This window comes from Mycteria americana, chromosome 2 (assembly GCF_035582795.1).
Source record: "Mycteria americana isolate JAX WOST 10 ecotype Jacksonville Zoo and Gardens chromosome 2, USCA_MyAme_1.0, whole genome shotgun sequence".
Lineage (NCBI taxonomy): Eukaryota > Metazoa > Chordata > Aves > Ciconiiformes > Ciconiidae > Mycteria > Mycteria americana.
In genome coordinates this window covers 27,357,923-27,373,759 of record NC_134366.1, presented here as the reverse complement: position 1 = coordinate 27,373,759, position 15,837 = coordinate 27,357,923, and the positions used below count along the sequence as shown (strand labels likewise).

The 15,837-nt window shown below is 43.3% G+C and overlaps 1 protein-coding gene across 1 annotated transcript in view; it reads left to right on the top strand.

The window, feature by feature from the left end:
* Positions 1-14,482: 14,482 nt before the first annotated feature.
* Positions 14,483-15,837, top strand: part of CALCR (calcitonin receptor) — a 177,812-nt gene continuing 176,457 nt past the window's right edge. The window contains exon 1 of the mRNA XM_075495530.1: positions 14,483-14,908. The gene's annotated coding sequence lies outside the window, so the exon portion shown is untranslated. The remainder of the gene's footprint in view (positions 14,909-15,837) is intronic.

Below are 15,837 nucleotides of genomic sequence, written 5' to 3'. Positions count from 1 at the left end.
CTCTTAATTCCTAACTTTCCCAAGAGCTTCTCTTACATTGCTAGCCCACTGTTTCTGTCTATCATCTCAAGCAGCTCCAAAGGACGTTAGGGGAACAGAAGTGCATAAAGACGATTAAGAACAAAAGAATTCAAATACAATGACAAAGAGATGCTAGAGGCATCTTATAAAAAATGAAGGGTGATGCGTTTCCAACCTGAGTGCCAAATTGGAAAAAAAAACCAAACAACTTTTATTTTAAAACCTCACCAAAATCTACAAAATAGGTGCTGAAAGTAGAATCAGTTGAAGGACTTTTAGGGTCCTGGAGCAGGACTCATCTGGGTTCCTTTATTGCATGTCCAGATTAGGAACTCCAGAATGGTGAGCCAAAGCAGATGAGAAGATAAACAGGGAGCCACTATATTCACTCTCTTCAGTGTGAAGCAGCCTTTATCTGGCTAGTGGGAAAATACAGACAACTGGGATGATTTCTAAACCATTGCCTGTCAGGAATCTTTTTAAGAGTTGCAGGGAAATGCACCCACGTACTCAGATTCCACACCTGAGCCTTCTGCTCAAACGAGTGGTACTGCCTTTGCTTCCAAGAGCATAAAACCTTTTGGAGGAAGAAGCAGATCCAAGATGTCGGGTTCCTAGGTTAGGTTCATACATCTTCCTGAGAACTTTAAAACCCATATCTGGCATCACTTTTATTCTCTGCTCAATCATTGAATAAGGAAGCAATCACATTCCTAGAACACCAGGCACTGGATGGGAAAATCTGCATTCTCGTCAATGCTCTAAGGAATAAATGGTATTTTAAAATGTAGCAGTTATTTACCCAGTTTCCAAGCAATAATGAATTCAGGAAGTAGAACCTAGAAAGAACCTGATTTTTCAACCAATTTGCTTTTTAGAGCTCTTGATGCATTCACTGTCCAGCTACAGTCTGCTATAACTGCAGCCAGCACTGCAGTTAATGCTCAGACTTTGTGCTACTCAGATCCCAGATGTTTCATGAAAACATGGAACGGACCATTAGTGGCCAGCATGCAAAATGCTGTTTAAATAGACTGCTAAGCATTATCTAGAAAATCCCTGAGAGCAGCAAGGAGAATATGTCATCCTCCGGAGGCAGCAGAAAACATCTTTAATAGCAATTTATGTGCTGCAGAAATTTGGCAGCATGGAGTGAGAGAGACTGGTTTTATAAACAGAAAAAGGATGTTCTCCCACATTTGGCAACAAGCAAGGTAAAGGAAAAGGGGGTGGGGGGGAAGAGAAATAGTTGCAAGAAATTAATTTAGTTGTAAAAAGTGCATCCAGTGGTCTAAAGTAAAAGTTGTGCGGAGAACTATAGGCATTTTCAAAACTTTGGTGTACATGACCGTGTGCAATGATGTCATAATATTTTACTCCAATTTGCCATATAAATACTCTACATTTTATGTCTGCTAGAGAGGCAGTAACAATGAGGAGCATTGAGGAAGACTTATAGTTATTCTGAGTCCAGCATAACCCCCTTCGAGAGCGGAGGAGTCCGCAGAAGTGACTGTGCAGGCTGAGCTTGGGCAGCTTTCTGGACTGAGGCAGACAGGGAGTAGGAAAGACTGGAAGCAGAAGGCCTGTAGCAAGTCTGCACAAAGGTGCCAAAGTGACACAAAGAAAGAGATTTCCTCTGGGCTCAGAAAGGGCTGGGTGCAGTTTGTTGAACCTGGGAACTATGAAGAAGGACTGGAAGAAAGGACTCACCCTTGAGGACACAACTGGCAGTGAGAAGATTTATTTTCAACCTTTCTGTTGAATGTCTCACCCAGCACATCAATATCTGCCCTACCTGAAGAGGAAGCTTTCCCTACTTATTCTACTCAAGTCTTCTGTGGACAGCAAAACACAGCTGTAGGGATTGGAAGCCTCTGGGATCATTTGGGCATCTATAACACAAGAAGAAGGAGGATAGTTTTAACCCAAGGTGCTGGAAAAGTCATGTCCTGCCACGCACTGAAACACATGAGTCTGAGATATCCTGCTGCTGAAAAATCAAGACAGTAAATCAGAAGCAACATTACCTGGAACTTTACAGAACTGCTAGGTAAGAAAATAACTAAGCAACACGGGAGGCAGACTTTCTGTTCTCAGTTTCAGCATCACTGCAGCCATGAGCATTGATAGACAAAGGGTGAGGAATCAGCACAAAAAAGGGTGAGCAGAGAAAGTTTATGTATGTCCAGGATGGAGCACACACATGTAAACATGTTCTGTTTGGTCAGCACGTAGGCAGTGAGGATAGGTAGAATACACTTGTGTCAGATGATATCTTTAATGAACTTATTGCTAACTTATCAAAATCCTCTCTGTAGCATAAGAGAAGGAGATTTCCATTCCTCCATGGAGGTTTATAGTTTATTCCAATTTGATTCTTCTTTTGAAAGCACAAGTATATCTCTAACATCTATGCAGACCATATACTAACTTTCAATTCCTGTCTCAAAATCTTAAAGACAGGAGCTCACATTAGTGAAACAGTCATGATAGCTGAACACTACCAAATTGATGTGCTCTTCCCAGGCACAAAATTTTAAGTTAAATTCTTTCAGAACTCCCCGGAAAACTCAGCCTAAGGCACTGGTGAATAGGTACTCACCTAGCAAGGAAAGTTTCAACACAAATATTTAAGGAAGAGCAAAAGAGTTGGGATCTAAAAGCATGGTTTGGATACAGAGTGAGCTATTAGCTCTATCCACAAAAACTTTTTAGATGTCCTTAATGTGAAAAGCAAAATTGTGCTCTTACTTGGGAGAGTACTAACACAATATGAAATTGGATAAACCGGCTTTTAAAAATCTATCAGGTAACTTGGTTTGCAGGAAGAATATGCGAAAAGAATGCCAGGGGTATTGTTCAGAATTTGACCCTGCTGTTCAAGAGGGAATTTGGAAGTATAACATCTGCCATCAAAGTGGAGAAAAGGAGGAAGAAAGTAAGACTCAACAGAAGGGGAAAAAGGCTATAAATAAGCAAAGAATAACAATCCATAGCTAGAGATCCTACTATGAAAAGCAAGAAAAAAACCCCAAATGGATTCTTTATTCTGAAGCTGCTCTAACTCAAACAGCTTTTATACAAGCATAGATGGTAATAATAGAATAGAAATGACATACCCTGTCACTGAAGCCAACAGGATGCCTACAAAGAGAAACTCACAGACAGGAAGCTAAGGCAAAATTTACCACGCAATCACTCCTCCAAGCTAGCGTCTTAGTGACACTTTCAGTGTATGCAGAGAATGCCTTCATGCCAGGTAACTTACTGTGCTTTAAAAACGGAGAGAACTGTCTTGCCTTTTGCATGGTCTAAATGAGTCTTGGAGGAAATCATTGTGTCTAAAGTAAGAAGTGAATATTCAGCACAATAGCTACTTCAGGTGGACTTCCCTGCATGACGGGCCCAAAAAGTCAAATTCCAGGCAGCATCAGACATCATCATGTCCCTTAGAAATTATGAAAAAAAAGTGTTTTGATTTCATCCCAAAGTTACGAAACAACAAAATGGTGACTGATGAATATACTCTGTTCCCAGTGAACTCAGCGTTAGACTGGGCATGGGCTTCAGGGGAATCAGGACCGGAGAGACTGGCTGTATAACCTTAGCTTGAGATCTGGTAGTAAGTTACAAGAATTATCACTGATACGATCCCCAGTCCTATTATTTTAAGAAAAAAAAAGAAACATCATTTAATTCAACTAAATGAATTTTCATCCTGCACTAGCTCTATATCAAGCTTCAAAAATGTTCATTCATTTTGGAATATACAATTCTAAAGCAATATTGTACTATAAAATGTCTTGGAAGTCTTTGAACACTGTTAAAGTTGGCTGACTGAGGCATCAGGAACTGTGCTTTTCTTGTATTTTGGCATGGGGTATTTTTGGTTGGTTGGTTGGTTTGGCTTTTTTTCACAAATACATACACCTGAAATATTCAATAAGTTCCAAAAACGTGAAAAGAAAACAAGTCCAAGTGGACTTTGTAGCAGGCAACAATACCTACAAAATTACTAAATTCCATCAACCTAGAGTGTGGGGCAGGGTGAGGAGACCAAGATTTCTTTCCTCCCCAGTCTTCCTTCTCAATGCGTTATTTTGTCCAGTTCCTCATCTACTATTCATATTCCTCACAAATTATGAAATCAGAAACTTCAATATTTGTTTGCTACAACTCTTCTTTCAGTCACATAGCTAACTAGCTAATTAGTTACTAGCTAACTAGTTAGCTAGTAAAGCACATATGCAGTGAGTCTGAATGCTCACCAACAAGCTGGTAAGATACATCCACTTTCATATAAAAAACTTCAACCAGCTTTGTCATCTATTTCCTAGAAATAGCAATATCAGTACTCAAAAGTATAGCAAAATTCTGCTCAGCATTTCTGTATTCCTCTCTTCATTATTCTCTTCAGATACAAAGGAACTGTAGAAGTTATGTTCTTGAGCAAACATTCTCAGCAGGGTACTCAAATCTATTTTTAGGCAACTAAGTAAGTGCCCTGTTTTTCAGAGGTTATCTAGCCTTGTTGTCAATGAAAATTTCACTGTCACCTTTTAGCAAGGTACCCCAGTTAGATGTTTTTCATTTTGCTCCACTAGGCTGATGGCTATACCCTTCTGGGGCACTTTGTATTTGAAGAACACCCTTCTTGTAACGGTTGCTGAATCAAAAGATAATCTCCTGCCCTGAACGTTGTGAACTCAGAGGAAAAAATCCTTTCCAACAGACTGTAGACATGGTCCCACCATACAAACCTCCAGTATTTGGATTTGTGAACTAAACACATTCTTACAGTAAGAAAATTAATCTTGATATAATGGCCTTCCTCTGGACACAAAGATCTCTAGCAGCTTCATAACAGCTACAAAAAAGAAAAAGATAAATCAAACAAAATCTGTAGTCCCCTCTCCTAACCATTTCTGCATTCTCAGCCTTGTCCTGAAAAAAATCAAAATGTAAAGCAACAGCAGCAAAAAGAGCAGAGTCCTTCACTTACAGGAAAAAGCTTTCTTGAATCTTGAACAGCTGAAAGAATCTCTCATGAACAATTTATAGGCTGTACTGGAAAGTAAAATGAACTTACAGCAACAAGTTCAGCCCACTGAATGTCATGTGCATATTGTTATTAAATGACATATATGATACTGGTGATGTGTGACTGAAATTATTTTGGGAAGAAGGGAATTATATCCTGTCTGACTTTCCTTGGAAGGGATTGGAAACACCTTTAAATTCATTTACTAGACCTTTTATAAGAATTGTGTCATCTGAAACATATTTCATACTACACACCATCTGATACTCTTGCAGGGCACTGTAAATAGCAACACTGTTAGAAAGAATGAAAATCACAAATGCTTCTGCTTTGATTATGGTTTAATAAATATGGAAATAATATTAGTGTTAAACACTTCATTTGGGTATTAAAAGTTACTGACCATCAGTTTACAACTCAGCTTCTAAGGACCAGATCTTGTAGAGACATGTGGTGAGCCAGTTTCCATGCCTCAACAAAACTCATTAATTATCACCCAATACCGAAATTTGGATGAGTGAATCACTAGGAAAAATAATCTCTGAGCCTGCAACCAGATACAAGCAAAGCGAGTTCAGTGATGTTACATTCAGATAGATGATGTCGACCTGCACAAAGGAACAGGATTTGCACTGGATTGACATGTATTCAAACTGGTCCTACCACATCCCAAATGTTGTCCTTGGAATTCACCCTCTTTAGAAAGAGTGTATGGAAATTATAACTGTTGATTTCTTACCATGTGCTCAAACTGGGACCAGAAATTTTAAGCACATCTCTCAAATTTTCTTCTGTGATTTGCAGCCTCCTTTGAGTATCTAGCCATCACTGATCACATTTAGCTTGTGTTCACAGTTCACTTGGTGAGATTTAACTGGACAACAAATGGATCAATAATATTGCTACAATAAAGATGTAGTTGTGTATATGTGTATGCCTGAGTGGTGTGGAGAGAGGTGAGAGTCCCTGGTATACTTGCTGCCTGAATTTGAATGACTTTCACACTCCTTTGTAAAAATGCAAGTTAAGTGACAGAAATCAAGCTATGACGAATTTGAAAAGATGAACCTTGTTAAACCCCTATGCGGTGAAGCGCAACTCAGAACATAGCAGTACTGAAAACCATGCCATGTTTTTATTTTTAGTACATGGCAGCAAAATGTAACAGTTCAAGAGATTCCAGTTTTAAAAAATGCATTAAAAACATCACAGAGGAAGTTATGGCAGAAGATTTATTTTCCAATTGCAATTTATTGGCTGAGACATTTGTTATTTATGTACAAATTTCAGATTTTTCACTTACTGGTATCTGAAAAAAAACCCTTGAATCTTTTTCCAAATTTATTCTACAGCCAAGGTCCAGAACTCAAATAGAAAAGATTTTGTGGGCCAAGACTGAAATGCATTGGCAGCCCTCTGATTGAAAACTTCCAATACTCTTGCTTCTCAATATATGGCAATAGCTAAAGCGACTGTTTGGGACTTACAAAGGTGAGCTTCTGCATCTCCTCCCTTTCCAACTTTTTTTTTTTTCCTTTGGAAAAACTCTGTGTTCAAAAACAGAACACAGAGGCGTATTTTACACATGACCAACTGCAAAGACTTCATGATGATAAGAAGAACTAAGGAGAGGGTTGTGCCTCAAAGCCATAAAATATAACTAGAATAGGAATAGAAAAAGTGCCAGAGAAAATGAGGTTCCTCTGGGAGATCTTGTTACATTTTAATGTCTGGAAGCTCTAGAGCCAGACACCTCTCTGCACTGTGTCTCTATATCTGTTTTAATTGGCTGAAGAAGGACCAGCCTTACAGTGCTTTTTCAGAAATACAGGACCAATCTAGGAGCTCTGCATGTGATTTCACTTACGTACCAGGAGAAAAGGAGATGCAATTAAGGTAGACCTCAGAGGCACAGCTAGGACTGCCATACAAAGTGAATCATTAGGTTTAGATGAAGGTGAGCAAGATTTTTAAGATCAGACATTTCCCTCAAGACTTGTGTTCTGTGATTTGTAGCTCTCTCTGAGCATCTGACCCTCAGTGACTACCTTTAGTTTCTGTTAAAAGTTTGGCTGGTGAGATTTAAATGGGCAGCTGTTACAGGAAAACCAGTGCCAAAGACAGCCAATCAATAACATTGCTGGAATAAATGTGTACTTGCTCTTGTGTGCATGTGTGAAGAGAAAGGAGAGGAGAATAACACTGAAAATGAGAAGGTGAAAGTTTGTTGCGTGAATCACCATGGTACGCATACATCTTGTCTGTGTAGTGCTTTCCTGCTAGTTCCCTTTTCCAGGCTAGCGTGCATGCACAACGCATGCAATCTCCTACTTGTTCTGTCATCAGAACCTAAATTTAAGTCCTTCGAGATGCAAATGTTGTCATTCTACTGTCTTTAATATGTGCTGGATATTTACAGATCTACTCATAATTATGCTCCACATTCCTTACAGAAGAGTTAGCTATAAAAGTAGTAGCTGATATTCTTACGCTAATCAAACTCTCTAGACTAACATGCGTTATAATTATGATGCTGGATGAAATGCTGAAAACTAGTCCCTATTCCACAGATTCCTTACAGACTGCAGAGTCAAGAAGAAGCAAAGACTACAAAGGAATAGAGGCATATCTGCTCAAAACCATCTGAACTTTTGCCCCTTCAATTCAGCTGCACTGTCTCTCAATATTGAATAAAGGCGGTTGCCAATTGGAAATGAATTCTGCCAATTTCGTCGTTACTTAAAGAGCTAAGAAAAAATCCATTAGATTTCTTCTCTAATGTGTCTTTGTGATAGTGATAATCGACCATAAAGGCAGCTGAAACATTTCCCATCTTTCCTATACTATATGATATTATGGCAAACTATGTATAAGGCATCTCCCTTCACATTGCTCAGGTACATGCGTGCATGTATAGTCCTAAGACTCTGGTAGGCATTTTATTGATCAGAGACAGTAGTGTCTCCCCACAAAGATTACGATTAATGCCTCCATCCTGCAAACATTTCTGTATCCGAGTAACTCTATGTCAGCCACTCCTCCTGCTGCTGCGGGAGAACTTTCACACCCAACATAAGGAGATTCTTATATACCACTTGTTTGGAGGGGTAGGACTTCATTTCAGACATGTCAAACTGAGTGACAAACTAATGATGATAATGAGAACGATTAAGACTACACTTACTGTCAAGAGCTGGGGTTTAGTCAGTTATGTGGCCACTACAGTTATATTTTCCAGGCAATGTGACTTTTTAAAATAACGTGCTTGTCAGACTTACAGAAATAATAAAAATTTCTCTCTGACAGAATAAAGATTTGAGGTAAAATTCACCTTTGTTCACAGAACCAATAGGAGCTAATAGCACTGCTTTAGTTTTACTTAAAACATATTTTGAGGGGATAAGCGAAGCCTGAATGATACACAGGCCCTAGGCAATTCTTACAAAGGTATGAAATTTTATCTATATAAAAGTACATAGATGAGTCTTGAGTATTAATAGATAGATTCTTGCATGGCCTGTAACTCCAAATAATGTGAAATTTCTCATATTAAAAATACATTAGTGAATCAATTAATGTAAAGGTTATGTTGATGGGACCTTGCAAGTATGTTTGATTTATGAAATATGCCTGCTGGTCGTTTGTAGAAATTTCATAGGGCTCTCAGAATAGTTTCCAGAGAAGACTGGTATAATCTACAACATTTTATGATTTATATACAGTATGTACACCAGGGAAGACATTTCTAGCAGCTGTCGGTTCATTTAGTTCTGAAAAGCTCTTCTTTTTGATGCGTGGCTGAGGTTTCTCTAGAATCATGTACAGCTACGCACTGGCTTAGCGATGCCCAGGGTATCAGCTTCCGAGCGAAGCTGGAAAATACCTGCTGATTCTGAGTGAATCAGGTGCTCGCTCTTTTGGAAACGTTCCCATGGCCTAGGTTTTCATTATCCTGTTTGCTTTCCCTTTCCTTCCTCTGTACAGAGCAAGCAAAGCCACTGTGTTTCTGCTACCAATACGTATAATGAGTGCTCTGCTAATGAAAGCATATATTGCTAACTCCTAAGTTAAAATAGTCTCTTCTATATAGAAAATTGAATACAGTGTATATACTAATAACTGAAATTTCTATATTGTTATATAGAAATCTGTTAATTTTTCCTTGTTCTTTGAAAACATGAATACATCTAATGTTCCTGTAATTTTCATTTCCTATTTTTTGCTTTTGTGTTTCCTAATTACTGATTGAAGGAGTTTTTCTTTAAAAAAGTCTCTCTTTTGGACGCATATATCTCTTTTTTCTCTCACTCCAAAATGTTTTGGAGATCCTGTAAGAATGTCCTGAGACATGAACTGATCTATCAATACTTGGATAGATTAAATAACATAAATTAAAACTAGAAATTTAAGCAAGGAGGCAAATGTAATTATCCATGTTTTATTGTACATTAAGAAACTGATTGAAATTATTGTACATTAAGCAAATGATTGAAATAAATCTATTGTGACATTAAGACAATTTGTACATCATTCTAATGAGATGTTTGATATTGGATAAACACATAAGTCTTGATTTTCAGGTTTCTAAAAACAAAGCTAACATAAAATTAAACGCAATCCATTAATTTTGAAAAGGCTTGTCTTAAAAAACCCAGTTACTTCTTGGATGACTTGATGGCTTCTGGGATTAGAAGTAAAACACACACAAAATTCCCATCGCTGAGTGAGTTGTTTGTGACTCAGATATGGTGTCTTCCTGACACTTCCACCAGGTTGTCTCCCAATCATGGCATTTCTTCTCTCAGAATATTTCTAAAAATAAACGCTCTTGTGTGTCCAAATCATTAGAGGAATTGTCCATTCATGCATTCTTTTTCACTTCTCTCTCATCCTTTATTTAAACTTTTATTTGGGTCTCTCTAACATGTATTAATTCTATCACATCTCCAAAAATGCCATTCCTGAAACCTTCTTTCACCATCCTTCTTAACTTACTGGGGAGAATTAGAGCTTCAAGTTCGAGGCGGTTTCACAGAGGCTACAATGGCAGCAGAAATAACATTTACATTGCAGCTTAATCAGAATTAATCCTTACCCAAGCACAGTGGTTCCCATATTTCAAGAGAGAACACTTGGGTCAACGTGACACTGCAGGACATATGAGAAATTTGCAGTATTTTGCCCTGTGGGAAGTTGCTTCACCTGTTACAGAATTTAAAATATGGGTAAGACCAATGATGGTTATTGTCTCCGTATTTGCTGAGAGAAGGAAAATATGGGGAAGAGTATCTTTAAAGATGTTTTGTATTGTGTTACGCAGTAGCTCTTTTTATGCCATGCTAACCCGCTAGAACTAAGGATTTAAGCGGTGCAGTATATCAGAGCCTGAGATTCCTGAATAACTCACGCATTGTGCCTCATTTTGAATATCTCTGTTCTGCTTTTCTGGTTTTATGACTCTGCATTGATCAAATGTACTCACACACCTCCCTGTAACAACTTCCCTAATTTACATTTGTCTCTTATGGCACAGCACTGTTCCATTCCCCCAACAATCCTAGTCTAAGTTGTTTATATGCTTTCCAGCCACTTGAGCATTTCTGTACTTCTCCTGATGTTGCCTTTCATGTTTGGAATGGACTTCTTCAAATGGCAGTAGCTTCATAAAGCTGTTTACTTGTCATTCGTCAAATCTGTAATTCCAGAGTGACCCCTTTTTCTGAAAATTAAAAGAAGTTATCCGGTTAGGGATGCACGGCCTGAGCAGCAGCTATACCCACTCCATGAATTTCCTTCTCGCAGAGCTGACATGTTTACAGGCAGGCAGGGTTAGGAAGCCTGCATTGCTGCTGATAGTGCTGTAACTGTTCTCAGAGTTTTCAATCAAGTCACTTCTAGGAGTGCAAAGTCATCATTACAAAGTTGTATGCAAAAGAATTAAATATTCCTATGGAAGTCTTAATAGGGCTGATCTAATTTGTGCTGAAGCTAATGGCAAATTCCCCTTCTTTTCACCCGGAACTGGATTGGGCCAAATTTATTACCAGTTTTGTTTAAGTGTTGTCTCTTACTCTTTCCATTTTGTTGTCCAAATTAAGAATGTAGCCCTTACTCAAATGCGTTATTTATAATCTGTTTATCAAAGGGTACAGCATGCCTACAAGGTCTTCCGGAGACAGCTCAATGCTCACTCTTCCTATGCTTCAAACAAACTAAATGTGAACAAATCCTTATCTGAAGATACTGTGCTCCAGGTAGTCCCTATGCAGTGCACCACGACATAGGAAAGATATACAAACCATGACAGGAAATAGTTCACCTCCAAACAGCTTGCAATGCAGGCATCTGCAAAAGATTGTGGAAATATTGCTGCCCAATTTATGGAAAGTTTATAGGTCCAGCTGGGAAATTGGTTTTTTATTTCAAATTCTGCACTGGAGAAGCAAAATTAGGTCAGCGCCTGTTTCACAAGTGGCATCCTTACTTGTAGTACCATTAAAGGTAGACAAAATATATTTAGGAAAAAAAAGATGGTGTAAACAAGACAAACTACAGAAATGCACAACTTTCCATACTATATGGAAAAATGTTTTCCTTCATAATGGAATGAAATCGCTGAAATCTTGGAACCAGGTTTTGACCTTCTTAACTTTTCATGTATGAAGCGATGCTATAGTCTTACAACGTAAAACAGTAGCTCAGTCACCTCTTTTGTGCAGAAATCAGTGTTGTAATGACTCCTGAACACAAACAGAAATAAAACCATCAAGGTACAGTTAATAATAATTTTCCAGTGGTTATTTATGGGCCTGATCAGTATTTCACACTCATGCCAAAGAGTAACTACTCATGCTTGCAGTCCCATGGGGCACAATGGAATTGCTTATAGCAGAACAAATCAGAAAGTGTTGCTTCTGTGTGCAAGGTAATGGTTAACAAAATGGGAGTTTATTAAAAAAAAACACCCGAACCTTAGAAAAGCTATTTCCAGATTATGGGATGACAGATTTATACTTCAGCAGATGAACACTACTCAGTAAGAAAGCAGAGGAACATAAAATCTGTTTTGAAATAAGTATAAAAACAGTCATTGAGAATGTGATGCTTTCCAATCATAGAATGAACAGTATTAGCCAGACAACACACAAAACCCCTAAACGGGTGGACTAAGAAAGAAACCACTGCTAAACAGACCATCACCTGCCTTCATGTAGTTCAGCTGCTTTCTGTACCTTTTAAAGCAATCTGTACTTATTTGGTGACCCACCCACTCACACCGCCCCCCCTCCCCCCAACCTCTGGAAAAGAAAATATTCCAGGCTATTCGATATGAAAAAAGTTTTCTATTTTTCCTCTTTGAACTTATTGCTGCAATGACAGGAAAGGGGATTCTCCTGCTTTCCCTAGGCTTCAGCTTAGGGTTTTGCTTCTCAGCAGTTCCTCGTCCACAAACATCTCAAGTGCTTAGATCCGTGACTCATCCGAGCCCACCTAAGGGCAGCTGGAGTATGAGAGGGACAGGACTGTGGCTGGTCCGTAGGGGTGCTGCTCCGTGGCTCCAGACCTAGTGCAGCTAATGAAAACACCCCCTAATTTTGCTGTTCCTGCCAGAGAAACCTGTGAACAGTGAAGTAATTGTGGCATTATGAAAGCTCATACAAGCAGCAGCTCCCACTGATTCTCCTTGCTGTCTCCACAAGAGTAAAGGGTGAAACCTACAGTGAAAGTTTAAATCTTAAAGGGATGACGATTTACATCAGTATTCCTTCAGTGTCTCATCTTTCATTGTAAGTTTCCCCCTGCTACCTGCCCCCCCACCCCCCGAGATATCCTAAGGAGGACAAATTTCTTTGATGGTACTATCTAGAGGCACCCTTTTAAACAGCTGCTGGAAAAAGTGTCAAGAGGTTCCTTTTTCTTGGAAACTGGTGTGCGCCCAGCCCAGCGCCTCCTCCTCAGCCCTAAGCTCCCTTGCTCCTCTCCCTCCCTCCCTCCTCAGCATGGCCCGAGCTACGTGGAAGCGGGCAGAAAGGCAGTCGGCTGGGTTTGCATGCAGGTTTCTATGAGAAGGGCAAGCTGTAAAATCTGACTGTAGTCTGTAAGTGGAAGAAAAACACTTGAGGACCACGTCAATAGGAGCTAACTTTCCATTCAGAAGTAAGCCAGACGACTTAAAAGCCGGTATCAAAGTTCCTTTTATTTGATGGCAGAAACTTCCTTCGCGCAGAGTGCCGAAAGAAGCAAGCCATTCTTAGCCGGGTGGTGGTACCTTGTTAGCAAGTTTGTTTGCCTCCTGACTCCATCTGCTGGGAAGACACCTTACTACCTGCTGTCCGCACTGCCACGTTTGGCAGGAGTGCAGAGGTGAATCACCGTGCATTCGCTCACTCTCACAGCCTTACTGTGGCCCTCCGGATATTTAAATATTGGGCAGCTTGGAGCAGCCACAGCAGAGGAGAAGTCCTCCCCTGCAATACTTCATGCACAATCACTCGACGCTCTCCCGCAACGTGGGGGGGGTGTTGGCTCAGTTGCCTCTGGATGCCCGTGTAGCAGGGGGCTGCTCTTCTGAGGAGACTGGAGGGGCTCAAACCAGGGTCTTCTCGGCCTCCGCTTTCGTTTAAGGCGCTTACATAACTTCTGGAGCAGAAACGGGAATTTAGATGACTTTGCCGTCTGGTGAATGCTGCCGCCACCCCTTGTTGGTCCTCCGCGGCTCGGTGGACGGTAGGTAAATGGTTCACGCAAGCTGGAAGAGCAGCGGAGGAGACGGGGCGGACGGGAGGACGCGGGGCTGCATCCCCGGGGTGGGCAGGGCCCCCCGGCAGCCCGGGTTCCGCTGCCGCCCCCACGGCCGGGGCAGCGCCCCTCCCGCCCTGGTGCTGGAGCAGCGGGGTCTCGCCCTCCGCGCCCTCCATTGCCCCGGCCTTCCTCTTCCGAAAGGTGCCCGCAATGGGACCGAAGCGCTGGCTCGGGTCAGAGGAACTTCTCCGAGAGGAGGAGGAGGGTGGTGAGGGCTCCGGCCGGGCCCCGGGGCGCGGAGGGCCCGCGCTCCTACGAGGAGCCGGCGCTGAGGGGAGCGGGGCGCCTCGGGGTGACGCACCCTCATGGCGAGCAGGGCCCAGCCGCAGGCCCGGCCGGCGGCGGTCCGGGGACCCCCAGCCCCTCACGGGCGGGGCAGCTGGGAGAAAGGGCTTCGGGCCGCGGGCAGCCGCGCTGCCGCCCGCGCCTCCTCCGCGGGGCCGAGCCGGGGGACGCGCCCCTGGCCCACGGGGCGGGCGTCGCCTCCCCTCAGCGCGCTCCCCTCCCCGCCCCCCCCCCCCCCCCCCAGGCGGTGCAGCCGGAGCGCCTCGCCGCCCCCGCCCCGCCCGCCAGCGCAGCGCCGGCTCCTGCGCGGCCGCCCCGCCGGCAGCAGGCGGCCGGGAGGCGCGGGGAGGCGGGCGCGGGGGAGGCGCTGCCGCGGCCGCCGGGCGCTCTCCGTCCGCCCCGCACCGACGTCGGCGCGAAGCCCCGCCGGCGCCCGGGGGGGAGCGGGGGGTGGGCGCGTCGCGGGCGAGACGGGCGAGAGGAGGCAGATGCTTCCCGAGGCACAGCCCCGCCGGAGGGGCTCGGCCCTGGCCAGTGCCTGTCCGTGCGCCGGCTGAAGTGCTCGGCCCGCCCGCCCCCTCCGGGACGCGGGGACCCACCGGGCGGGTGTCGGGGAGCGGACGGCGCCATGCGCCCCTCCGAGGAGTGAAGGGCCGTCCGGGCTGCGCCGGTGCGGGCGCCGAACCGCCGCGGAGGTGGCCCGAGGTGACAGGAGGCCGGGAGAGGTGCCGCGCCAGCGCCGGGAGCGCTGCCACCGTAAGTCCCGGCAACTTCGCCGCCTGCCCTTCCCTCCCGGGAGGGAGAACCGCGGGGGGTCCAGCGAGCGGCGGGGAGGGCGCTGCCCGGGAGGGCAGGTCCTGGCTGACGTTGCGGCCAAAAATAGGGGGAAAAGAGGGGAAAAAAGAGGGAGGCGGTCTGGGAGCTCTGACCCGCAGCAGCGGCGTGTGCGGTGCCACCCCGGAGGAGGGGGCGCGGGGGTGCGGGCGGGCGCCGGCGGCGCTGCACGGCGTCGGTCGGGGCGCGGGGGTGAGCGCAGCCTCCGCGGGGCTCCGCGGGAGCGGCCCGCCCGGCGCGGGGGCTGCGCGGGGGTGACGGGGAGCGGTGAATCCCGGAGTTTCCACTGCGGCTTTTGCACTGGCGAGCAGGTCGCTGCTCATACGGTGTAGGTGATAGAGTAGCCGTTCTGTATCCTGGGAGTACAGGGCGTTTAAATAACACCTGAGTCACTAGTCCGTGCTTCTCATTCATGTCAGATATTATTTCCGTGTTATTTTTCATCTGCTGGACCGATATTTGTACTTTCTTTGTCATTTGACGTCGCAAATGTAAAAACATTAGTAGGCTTCAGAATATTGCCACTGATGACGGTAGATTGATGTATGAGACTATTTACTAGATGTGTCCAAGTACAATATAAATGCCTGCCAATTTTGTCTTTAAATTGCTATATTGATTTCTTTCTTGCGGGCTTTTTGACAAGGTTAACGTAGTTGACAATTTGTAAAGAAAAGAGAAAAACTTCTGTTTTATTTTAGTTACAGAATGTCAGTTGTAACTGAAGTGATGAACAAAAAAATCATTCATAAAAAGAGTAAATAGAAAGATGTGTATCCCAAGACCTCTTGAAATCAATATCGTCAGTATCTAACAGATGCTTTCCTGCCATGCTTTTACATACGCTGGCT